At 37.7% G+C, this 11,976-nt stretch overlaps 1 long non-coding RNA gene across 1 annotated transcript in view; it reads left to right on the top strand.

Moving 5' to 3' along the window:
• The first annotated feature begins 810 nt into the window (after positions 1 to 810).
• LOC128928683 (uncharacterized) overlaps positions 811 to 11,976 on the top strand; it is a 299,314-nt gene continuing 288,148 nt past the window's right edge. Inside the window, exon 1 of the long non-coding RNA XR_008474116.2 lies at positions 811 to 930. This is a non-coding gene — a long non-coding RNA (uncharacterized LOC128928683). The remainder of the gene's footprint in view (positions 931 to 11,976) is intronic.

Here is an 11,976-nt window from a genome sequence, read left to right as displayed (position 1 = left end):
ACTTTACTAAAAAGAAAGCAAAACAAGCTGAGCAAAACAAGTAAGACACTGTCAAAGAGCAAAACAGTGACAAATCTTAAGTTCAATGGAAGTCTGATAGGAGATGTTTTGGGGTAGTTGGTCCTTCATGTAAAAGAAGGTTAGCTCCTGAGTAAAGGAATGCAAATAAGAAAAGGTTGTCATTATCATCTTCAAATATTGGCTAAAGCTGAGCACATTGAGGCAAAAAAGGTATTTGACAAGTAGCTTTTAAAGTCTCTTCTCATACTTTAGGTTGATAATTTCAAATGTCCTTCTACTCTGGTTCAAAATCACTTGATTGTATATTTTAGATACATTGTTACGTTATCGAAATCTTCACAATTCAGTGGATATAGGGTTTATTATTTAACACATGGAGAAACTGAAAACTAGAGATGTTGGGTAATTTTCCCAATGACCTACAGCTGCTAAGTGATGAGCACAGGTCTCAATCCCAGAAAAAGCTCCTCAGAAGCCCCTGCTTTCCTCAGTATACCACATGAAGTGGTGGCACTCAGAGCAGTTTGTAGGCTGATCGATGGTGTCACCCTCCAAGTTTTCTTAAAGGACTTTGTAAACTTTAATGTGCAAAAAAATTACCCTGATATCTTAAAATTTAGATTCCAGTTCAACCTGAGTTTCTGCAGTTCTAGCATGTTCCCAGGTGAAGGCAATACTGCTGTTCCGTGGGCCATCCTTTACTCGGACATAAGAGACCACTAAAGTTAATCTTTACTGTGATAGTTAAAGTGCAGACTGTTTCCAAACAGCAACCGGTGCCAAAGCTTCAGTGGAGAAAAAGTAGCTGTGGGAGTGGATCTCACAAGATTATTGTGCTCAGTGCTGCTGTTAGAGATATTTGCTGTCTTACGGGCAAAGGAGAGATTGTGGAGAAAGAATGGGATAGAGGTAAGGTTAAGATTTATCTGTCATATCCTCCATCAGCAGTAACTGCCTTTGGCACTGTGTTATTGTTCATTTCTGAATACAAGTTCACGGATTTAGCTGGTTGTTAGAGGAAAGACCTCATATAAAATCTTTTCTTTTGGTTGTTTCTGGAGAGCTAGTCTTTCCTCACAGGATGTCTTCAACACCAGACTGATGAATTGGAGACAGATGATAGACTCTCTTTTCCCAATTTTCCCTTCCAACCCAGAATATTACAGAGACTGGGGAATCTTAGAATCACAGGGGTGGAGTAGAACCGCAGTGAAGACGTATGCAAGAAACGGCATAATGCATCAGCTTCTCACTGTCCCAGATACTTTGTTGCATATAGATTAAGCAAGGCTCCTTGCTTACAGGTTAAGAAATAGTGTGATAGCTTAGACTCCTATCTTCTGAAAGTGGGTTTGGAGCTTGGAAAACTCAGCATCTCACATGGAGCAGTGAATGATTATTGAAAAGAAAGACAAGAAGAAAGAGAGAGAAAAGAAAGAATAAAAACAATAGAAATGGCTAATTTATAATTTATATTTGCCATTTTAATTTTTATTTATAGTTCAATATATAGTAGGTGTTTGAAAGGATCCTGTAGAGCCTGAAATCTACATTTCAGTTTAATAAGCATTTCTCTATATTATCTCTCTTTTGTTCAATCGTTGTTATGTTTTATACAATTTCTTAGAACAATTATGAAAACTATTCAAGTAGAATTGAAAGGTGGTATGAAATTATGGCACAATATCTGACCTGTTGTTAGAAGACCTCAATTCTAGGTTTTGCAATGTCATAAACTCGTCTCATGGGAAAGTCAGGTGAAAGTTTATGGAACTTTAAGAGGAATCAAAACCATTTAGAGTAGACAACGTCTGAAGAGCTTCTGAATATTTTTCCAGAAAATTCTTCCCTAGGAGCTTAGGCTTTGATGGTCGTCTTAGTCTCAGTGTTCTCTTATTGCTGAATGTATGCCCTCCTTGTTAAATCTTTTATGTCCAGCTAAGTGAGGGCCTCTCACAATAGTGACAACTGTAAGGACTGCTGCAGATAGCAGAACTTTTCCTAATGTATGTCCGTGGCAGGAGCAGTTATGTAGCACACTGCTAACTACTTCACAAGCCATAGTGTGTCTTCTTGCCACGTCATCACCGGAATTTCTCCCTGGACATGACCAGTCCCCTCCAATAATACTCCAGCTTTTTACCTTCTTGCTAGTTCCCCTTTATCTCTTCTATCCCTTTTATTTTCTCCTTGTAGTTCACAAGATCAAAATAAAAATGAAAGCTTCTCTAATTTTTTTTATGGCAAGAACTTTATCTCTAATATCTTCAGTGTCACTTTGTAGCACAATAAAGCATTTTTCTAAAACAAAGGATTCTAATGCCAGACATTGCTATGATGTGTGTGTGTGTGTGTGTGTGTGTGTGCATGTGCATGCGTTTAATCTCATTACCTGTTTTACTTAACGTGAAATATTTTAAAGTTTTTTAGGGCAATGGATCGTAAGTTAGGTGACTTAACTAAGTATATAGAATTGCATAGTTGAGAAAATACAGGAACCAGGAACCTGTGCCTTTTTTAGTTAATAGGTGCCCCTATTCACAATAGCAAAGACATGGAATCAACCCAAATGTCCATCAGTGATAGACTGGATAAAAAAAGTGGTACATATACATCATAGAATACTATGTAGCCATAAAAAGGAACAAGATCATTTTGGAGGGACATAGATGGAGGGACATAGATGGAGCTGGAAGCCATTATCCTTAGCAAACTAATGCAGGAAAAGAAAATAAAATACTGCAGGTTCTCACTTATAAGTGGGAGCTAAACAATGTGAACACATAAGGACAGAAATGAAAATAACACACATTGGGGCCTGTCAAGGGGTGTGGGGGAGGAAGGCCATCAGGATGAATAGCTAATACATACTGGGTTTGATACTTATGTGATGAGTTGATAGGTGCAGCAAACCACCATGGCACAAGTTTACCTGTGTAACGAACCTGCACATCCTGCACGTGTACCCTGGAACTTAAAAAAAAAAAAGATTGGTGCTCTGCAAAGTCTGAGATTTGTATATTAGAGTGTGAAGCACACTGTAATGTACAGTCACCTGTGCTTAATGGTGGGGATATCCTCTGAAAAATGCATTGTTACACAATTACATCTTTGTGAGAACATTGTAGAGTGAATTTACACAAACCTCAATGGTATAGCCTACTACACACCTATTATGTAGGGCACAGCCTGTTGCTCTGGGGCTAAAATCTGTATAGGATGTTACTGTACTGAATACTGCAGAAAATTGTGACACAGTGATAAATATGTATGTAAACATATCTAAAGAGAAAAACGTACAGTAAAAACATGTTATAAAAGACAAAAAATGGTATACCTGTATAGGGCACATGTCATGATGGCCATGATGGAGCTTGTAGGACTAGAAATTGTGCTGAGTGAATCCGTGAGTGACTGGTGATTGAATGTGAAGGCCTAGGACATTACCCTACACTACTATAGACTTTATAGACACTGTGCACTTAGATTATGCTAAACTTACCAAAACATTTTTCTTTCTCCAATAATATATCAACCTTAGGTTCCTGTAACTTTTTAACTTTATAAACCTTAACGTTTTAAATTTATTATTTACTGTTTTGTAATAACAGCTTCAAATACAAACATTGTACTACTGAATAGAAATATTATATTTCTTTATGTCCTTATTCTATAAGATTTTTTCTATTTTTTATTTTTTAAACCTTTTTGTTAAAAACGATGCAAGCACACAGGAATTTATTAGCTACATTGTAATCTTATGGGACTACCAACGTATGCTGTATGTGGTTTGTTGCAGACTGAAATGCCAATATGCAGCACATGACTGTAACTAGAAGATAAAGCACATGTTTTTTGTTGTTGTTGTTTAATACAGAGTCTGACTCTGTCACCCAGGCTGTAATGCTGTGGCAGAATCTCAGTTCACTGCAACCTCTGCCTCCTGGGCTCAAGCCATCCTCCCACTTCTGCCTTCCTAGGAGCTGGGACTACAGGTGCACGCCACTACGTCCAGCTAAATTTTTTATTTTTGGCAGAGACTGGTTTCATCATGTTTCCCAGGCTGTTCTTGATCTCCTGACCTCAAGTGATCCTCCTCCTCAGCCTTCCCAAGTGCTGGGATTGCAAGCGTGAGTACCTTCCTATTCCCAGCAACTCACCATTCAATCCCAGCCAGTACATGGGATCTGAAGGTGTGGTGCTGGGAATAGGTTGGCATGGTCATCCTTCTGGATCCTTCTCAACTAGTATTGAAAAATGGTACACATTCCTAAGTGCCGTTTCTTCTTTATTGGCAAAACTGAATGGGACCAATGACAAATGCCCAGGTATTTAAATAAGTATTGTAGTAAAATCATTTCATTAAAATTAAATGGCACTTACATGTTCATGAATGAGAAACAGAGATTTTCAATTATTAGAGCAACACATCAATTCTAGTGAAAATGGAAAAAAAGAGAAAAAGTAATTTGTAATTCCAATATCTAAATAAAACCAGCTTTATTACTTTATATTTTCTTTTAGACACTGTTACTGTGAACACTATACAGTGTTGTGATCATAATATATATTTTATATTGTGTCCTGATTTATAAGCATTTTCCTTGTTCCGCAGAATTTTCAAGTTGCTATTTCAGATATAAAACAGAACATTTGATCATCCTCCTTGGTTTATATTAAAGTTTATAATTTTCATTATTAGAAATAATTACAATGTGAATATGATCTGTCAAACAGATGAAATATATTTCCTTAGAATAAATTCCCAGAGATAGAATTACTGAGTCAAAGCCTAACATTGTGGTATGTAATACCTCAGCTTTATGAGAAAAAACTTTGGTATACTTTCGTCAAATAGAATATTATAATTTTTTAACTTGTGAATTTAATAGGTGAAAAATTGTGCATAGGCTTTCTAATTTGCTCTTTTTTCGGTTACTAGTTGGTGAACCCTTTTTGTCTGCTATTTGTATTTTTTTCTTATGAATTTAGTATTCATGCCTTTGGCACATGTATCTGTTGTCATTTATTGTTTTCTTACCCATTTGTAGTGATCAAAAGGCTTGTTATAGGATATCAAGAATGTTTAAGCAGTGCTTTGTTTAAAACACTTGACGTTTTCTGATGAGAACTCTTTGCACTTAAAGCAAAGGGGTATGGAATTCCCTCCCATCTTGGCATGTGCTGAATTCCTCAGCAGATTTCAAAGCTGTCTCTGGGCTTCATGTCACTGTGACCTAGAAAGGAATGAAATCACAGCCAGCCCAAATCCCTGTCAGAGCTGTAACCTTCACTCTGATTTCCTGCTTTCCTTAAGGTTGACCTCAATATAGATCCCACATTCTTGAGCAAAGTGCATCACTGGATTTATTTTCTTTTTGCTTTGTCAAAATTGATTAATGCACATTTAGGTTAGAGACTGCCCAAGAATATATTTTAAAGAAGGCAGATTTAATTTTGGCATCTCCCTCTCATTGTCCAGGGATCTCATTATGCTCCTCAAGGCATCAAAAGCTTCCTGATGAACTACATGTTCTGGACCTTTCAAAGCCTTCTCTTGACTATCAAGACCTGCCTGTCAATTACTTTATTTCCTCTGAATCCTGTTGTCTGCTAGCTGTTTGCTGCAGGGTCTTTTAGTGACTGTTTTATCCGTTTTGGTTTGCCCATTTTGAAAGAAAGGTATAAAGAAAAAATGTCCCTATATTTTTGCTCATTTGCCTCTTCTGCTTGTATGGTATCACTCTTTCATCTGTTAAAAATCTGGCTTTTGGGCCAGGCGCAGTGTCTTATACCTGTAATCCTGAAACTTTGGGAGGCTGACACTGGAGGATCACCTGAGGTCAGAAGTTGAAGACCAGCCTGATCAACATGGTAAAACCCTGTCTCTACTAAAAAGAATATACAAAAATTAGCTGGGCATGGTGGTGCATGCCTGTAAACCCAGCTACTCGGGAGTCTGAGGCAGGAGAATCTCTTGAATCCGGGAGGTGGAGGATGCAGTGAGCTGAGATTGTGTCTCTGAACTCCAGCCTGGGAGACACAGCAAGACTCCAACTCAAAACAAAACAACAACAAAAAATCCCCCAAAAATCTGACTTTCAAGGTGCTTTGCCCATTTCCCTGTCAACAATGATTTTCCCCATTGCCTTAATTGTATTACATCTTTTCTAGTTCAATCCTCCATTGGATGTTGTTTGCTTTCTTTTAGCATATATCGAATTACATTATAGTTACTCATAATTTCATCCTTTTCCCCAGTGGGTTATATAGTCTATAAAATAGAGATTGTATATAATTAATTTTAAAATTTCCCAGCAATTAATCAGTGCACTTCTCTCACAGAGTAAGTGCTCAATGGTTGTTTATTGAAAAATTTGGATATTAATGATTAGAATTTTAGGCACTATGGCAGGCTGAAGCAATGGGAGGTGTTTTACATGGTTTTATACAGGTGGCTGCCAAAACATGGGACTTGCAGAAAGGGCAAACATTGGTTAAGGCAGTTCCTCAAGGAAAGCTGAAATCAAGTTTTAGCTATTTGGTGATGTACACTTGTAGCAATATCCTTAAAAGTTGATATTATGCTTGGATTTTGTAAGAGACAAAATTGTCCGTCCAAATGTGTAGGAAAAGATGAATACTTATTCAACAAGTGGGATATGATTGTTCAGAAGTCCACTGAGTAAAATGTGCTCTACTGGCCACAGATTTTGCTTTCTATTGCTTGGTGTTCCCTGGACACGCAGTGAAGGTAGGAGAAAAGCACAGGTGTTTCAGTTTGCTTGTTTGGCTCCTGACTGTCGGGAAGAGTAGTTAAGCCAAGGCTGCAGTGTTGGCTCTTGGAGAAGACCCCATTTAATTGATACTAGTGTATTAAGATATGTTTGTCCAAGAAACTTCTTTTAAGAAAGTGAACCTTTCATCCAAAATTGTTCATATGCTAATGTGTCTTGAGTTCTCACTACAATAAACATAATTATTTCATAACCTTAGTGCTGGCAATCTTAGTTTTTTAACCAGTTAAGAATAAATGTTTAATGATTAATATTTAATGTTTAAACATGAATGATTTAAATGTCCTGCTTCAACATATTTAAAAGAAACTGTCTAGACATCCTTATGCTATACTGTTAAATAGAGCACACTATAAATAATCCAGTTACTTTCTACAGTTTTTTAAAGCAAACTATTGTTTTCCAATACATTTAGATTACCACCTACTAATAAGCATTTTTCCAAGAACTAGGAGGTGCAATAAAGATAAAGAACATCTTGTTTCTATTTTAAATAATATTATTCATAGTATAAGCCTCGCTGTGGAAAGCTGCGTAATAGAAGTCAAGTGTTATGAGGTTCTTTAGCAGATGGAAAGATAAAGGGCAGCAAGCTTGCCTCCAGCCAGGTGTGTCCATGGAAATTACTTTCAAAAGGAGCTTCAGGTTTCCCTTGGCTTTTTAATCACTTGAATCCACGAGAAGGTGGAGCTGGTATTTAAAGCAGTGCGCATGACTGATTTTCTTTACTTCGGATCATTGAAACGAAGGATTAAGGTATATGTTCTGGCTTTCTCAACTTCCAGAAAAATATATTCTTTAATGTTTGTCTTTGGTGCTTTTAACTTGTTGACGCTCTCTAAAATGTCTTTCGATTTCTCCATCACCAACACAGAGGACCTTCCTAATTTCATTTTTATGGTTTAAGAAAATTACATACTTCTGAGTTTAGAGTTACTGAGGGAGGTCAGTGGTTTTGAGAAACTGACAGTCATGTTAAAATCTGTTAGACTCTTCAGAATTAAGACTCTTCTGTTTGTCTCATCTTTTAATTCTTTTCTTTCTCCTTTTTTTCTCTTATACTACAATCCATAAAGCTCAAAGTGGGAAAGCCTTCAGCAGAAGGAAGGGTTTCATAACTGAATTTGAACCAAAGTACATTCGGATATAAGAAAAGTGATTTTAAGTTCTACTGGGCTCGATAAGAAAAGAATCTGGATTGTGTTTGGGATTTCTGTCCTCTCTTAAGTGACTATAAGAAAAACTCTGAGTAGTCTAAGGCAGGCATAATTACTACATCACCTGTGGCAATGACTGGGTTAGGGAGGAGTATATGAACTTATTCTGACTAGTGATATTTGAGAAGATTGCTAGTGGGCAATGCCAATGTTGTCTCTCTAATAGAGATATATGAGATACCTGTTATTATTCTGGACTTGGTTGTATCTATGTCGAATGCCTGGAGCTATGGTGGGCATCTTGCCAACATGAGAGGGATTAGTGGGGACAAGCTGGGGTACATGCTGAAAGGGGCAGAGTAGAGAGATGGGGCAGCCTTGTACCTTGTTAGTGCTTGGGACTTCTTACATGAAAGAATTAACATCCTTATTATTGTGGCCATTTGAGTTAGATATTTCATTACTTGTAGCCAAACCATTATAAATGATAAAATGTTATCTGCTGGAAGACATTAGTTTGCAGATAGCCATCCCTCCATATTGACATGTTTCCTGAAGTTCTGCTAATAAGCTCTTGCATGAGTTAAGGCACCAAGGCCTCTGTTAAACTATAAATCTGCTTTCTAGCGGGTGGAACACCTTCGCATTTTATCTCAATATTTAATCAAACTCTTATTTGTCACCTAGTTTCTGAGAAACTAGCAAACCAAACAGCAAGGTTTGATGGTGAGAAAGGAGCTGGGAAAGATGAGTTTGGGAGGGTGAGTACAGGAGTATGGGAGAAGAGCGGTTTGAGAGGATGGGCTTCCAAATGGGTGGGCTGTGAGGAGATTTGTGGTAGCGCAATGTCAGCTCTAGGGAGACTTTGAGGGCAGGGAGTGAGGGTGGGGACCAGGATGAGTACCAGTGGCAAATATGGCTTATTCCAACTGGAAGTTTTACAATCTAGGACTGCCCAAAATGGCCTTGTTCTGAGCTGGGACACAGCAAACTGCATTTAAACCTGAAGAATCTTTGCTTCCTGCATCTTCCACTCTATGGACGCTACATTGAGTTTTGTTTGTCATGGTTTTTCTGGTTGGCTGAAAGAAACAACTTCTGTGACATAACGGGATTTAATCCTAGGACATAACCTTTATTTCTAAGAAGTAGGCTCTGGGTGTAATGATCTTGGTATATACAATATGATTTGGGCTTGATAAGACATATTGATTCCAAGTCTGGAAAAGAACATTCTCTTCTGTCCTTTCTTCCTCTCCCTTCAACCACTCACTATCCTCTTACATCAAGACAGACTTTTTATCCTGTGTATTTTATAGTAATAGAAAGTTATTTGGAAGCCCTTCTGTTTGTGGACATCGCGTGGAAAATAAAACCCAACTCGCATAGACTCTGTGTGAAGAAACATATTATGTATAAGCTGAGGACAGGGGCCGCTTCTGCAGTTATAGCAAGTCTCATTTACTAAACGGAAACTTCCCAGTTCTCCACTTGAGTCTGAAGCCGATGTACTCCCCCCAGGTGCTGCCCACACGAGCAGAGCATATGGCTGTGCTAATGTGCAATCAAACTCGAGAGAAACCATTGAAGCCTGCTCTCTTCTGGGAACAGAGAATCTTTCCAATCAATTCTCCCATGATCCACCCATGTCCTCTTGGCACCTCCCTTCTGGGCCCTGCCAAGAATTAGCTTATGGCTATATTTCATCTCTGCCTATTTGCTCCTAAGAGGCTAATCCCAGAGATTTCATTTACTACTTTTAGAAAAAGGCGGAGGAGGTAAATCAAGAGATGAAGTTTTCTTGGAGATCACCTTAAGGCAATTTCAATAATAAATGACGACAGGGCCGAGTTTCATATACTAATTATAAATGACTACTTGAGGAGATGGGCTCTTCTACAAAGTGCTTGGAGTTATGGTATGCTCTTAGGTTGGTGCTATTTAAAAAATATGTGTGAATTTTATTATGCAGCCCACGGAGTGACCAGTATAATTAAGTTGCCAAACAGCTTTTCCCTTTTTCTTTATCACCTTCTTTTTTCAATTACTGCAAAGTTTCTGAAAAATTCAGCTTAGTGCCTTCGATTTCCTACTTGATCCAGGCAAATGAGTCCAGAGTAAACAGATGGTGTTGCTGCTGCACCCCTGCAGGCAAGCCATCTCAGAGGCTGCTGGATTAGAAGAAAGAAATGAATGGATTTTAGTGCTTTGGGGTCTAAGCTGTAAATAATCTTTACTCCACAACTCAGAATCAGGAGTCTTTCAGTCTGCACAATGGGATCATCTAAACTCTGAACTAGTGCCAAGAATAAGAAATAATTTATAAGGGTGTCAGCAGGGGGATTCAAAATTTTAATAAATAATTGCACATTTATTAAGGTGAAAATCAGTTAATCTGGCACTCTATCTGCTTGAACTCTCAAGTAGCAATTTCACCCAATTACAGTAAAATACAATTAGTGCCCATAATGAGGGCCTTGAGTCCTTGCAATTATTGGAATGTCTTCTGAATCATCCAAGAGGGCTGTCACTATGACCAGCACAGTTAATGTTATATTTGTTATGAATTCCATCTTTTAAAGTATGAGACTCTGCCCTTGACTTAAATGGTAATTTTCAGTTATATGAAACACTATTGTAATCTGTATTGGGATGTTGTTGAAAATACTGTATGCATAAAGCATCCTGTTTATGAGGATTACCAAAGGAATTATTTTAGATCTGAAAATGAGTGAGATCTATCTTCTGATTATTTGATTTTGATCGACTTGTGTAACCGTCACTTTGCTCTTTGCTTTGGTCCCTAGGAGGCTTAGAGTCTGTAGGCTATTATTGAATGCATAGGATTGCATACTAACATTATTCCGCAGTTTTATTCTTTCCCCAGGATATTTTTTTATTCTTCTCTCAATGAATTATTTTATCTTTTTTGTAAGTGTTTCAGTCTTACCTTATCTATGGAATGACTAAAAATAGAAATGTTGTGTTCTTCCTCTGGGCCATGCCAGTCAGCAGGAATCTTGCTTCTCATGAACAGCTATACCTTAATTGTAGTATCTGATTGGTAGCACATGCCTGGTATTCACCTCAAGTTTTTGTGGAGTTTTCCTAGTTTCGTTTATAAAACATACCTAGTAAAGGTGTTAGCCTCTATTATTATTGGTTGCTGGTCATTGTGATCCATATTCCTTTGGTGTTAGCTTGACCGGTCACAGTGCTGTGTATGTCTGGAGGGTGACTCCTATTGCATTCCATCAGAGATGGAATACCCTAAGTAGATATGAAGGAGGCTTGAGACCCTAAGTAGATATGAAGGAGGATCTTGCTGTATGATTCTGTAATGGAGCCCTCTCTTCATTGTGTGGGAGTTTTATAGACAGAACTTTTCCTTCTACCATTTCACAGGCCTTTCCAACCAGTCAACTATAATTATTCCTTCTACCAAGTGGAAAGTCTCATTGAGTAACTATTGAGTGTGGCTTCAATGTTGGATAGTCTGTGTTTGAAACCTCTTCCTAGCCCTTGTAATTATAAACTAGAACATCAGCCTCTTCCTTCAAATCTCTAAGGATTTACCTGTGTCTTTACCTGTAAGATGGGAAGATAATAATATCTTCCTAGAGGGCATAGGAAACATGCAGTGTCTGCCACATAATAAGTTTTCAATAATTGTTTTCACAATGACAAATTGTTTAAATAACAAAGGAGAATGAGAGTCAATTCTAGTCAAACCTTATTTTCTATTAGATGTGGACACCAGAAAGGATGTGCCTTTAAAAAAGATTTGGGGTCATTTTAGTGACTAGTCTTCTATTTATGGTCTTTATTTCATAGGTTATTGAGCAATGAGTATATATTCTAGTTGAGTTCATGACCAAGGACCTACTTGAAATTTCTGCTTTTTCTCTTAACACTCCTGTGCCTTAATTTCTTGCTCTGTAAAATGGGGATAGTGATCTCTATCTAAGAGGGTGATTATGGTAATTAATGATGTGTAACTT

This window comes from Callithrix jacchus, chromosome 1, assembly GCF_049354715.1.
Source record: "Callithrix jacchus isolate 240 chromosome 1, calJac240_pri, whole genome shotgun sequence".
Lineage (NCBI taxonomy): Eukaryota > Metazoa > Chordata > Mammalia > Primates > Cebidae > Callithrix > Callithrix jacchus.
This window is presented reverse-complemented; position numbering and strand designations above follow the sequence as displayed.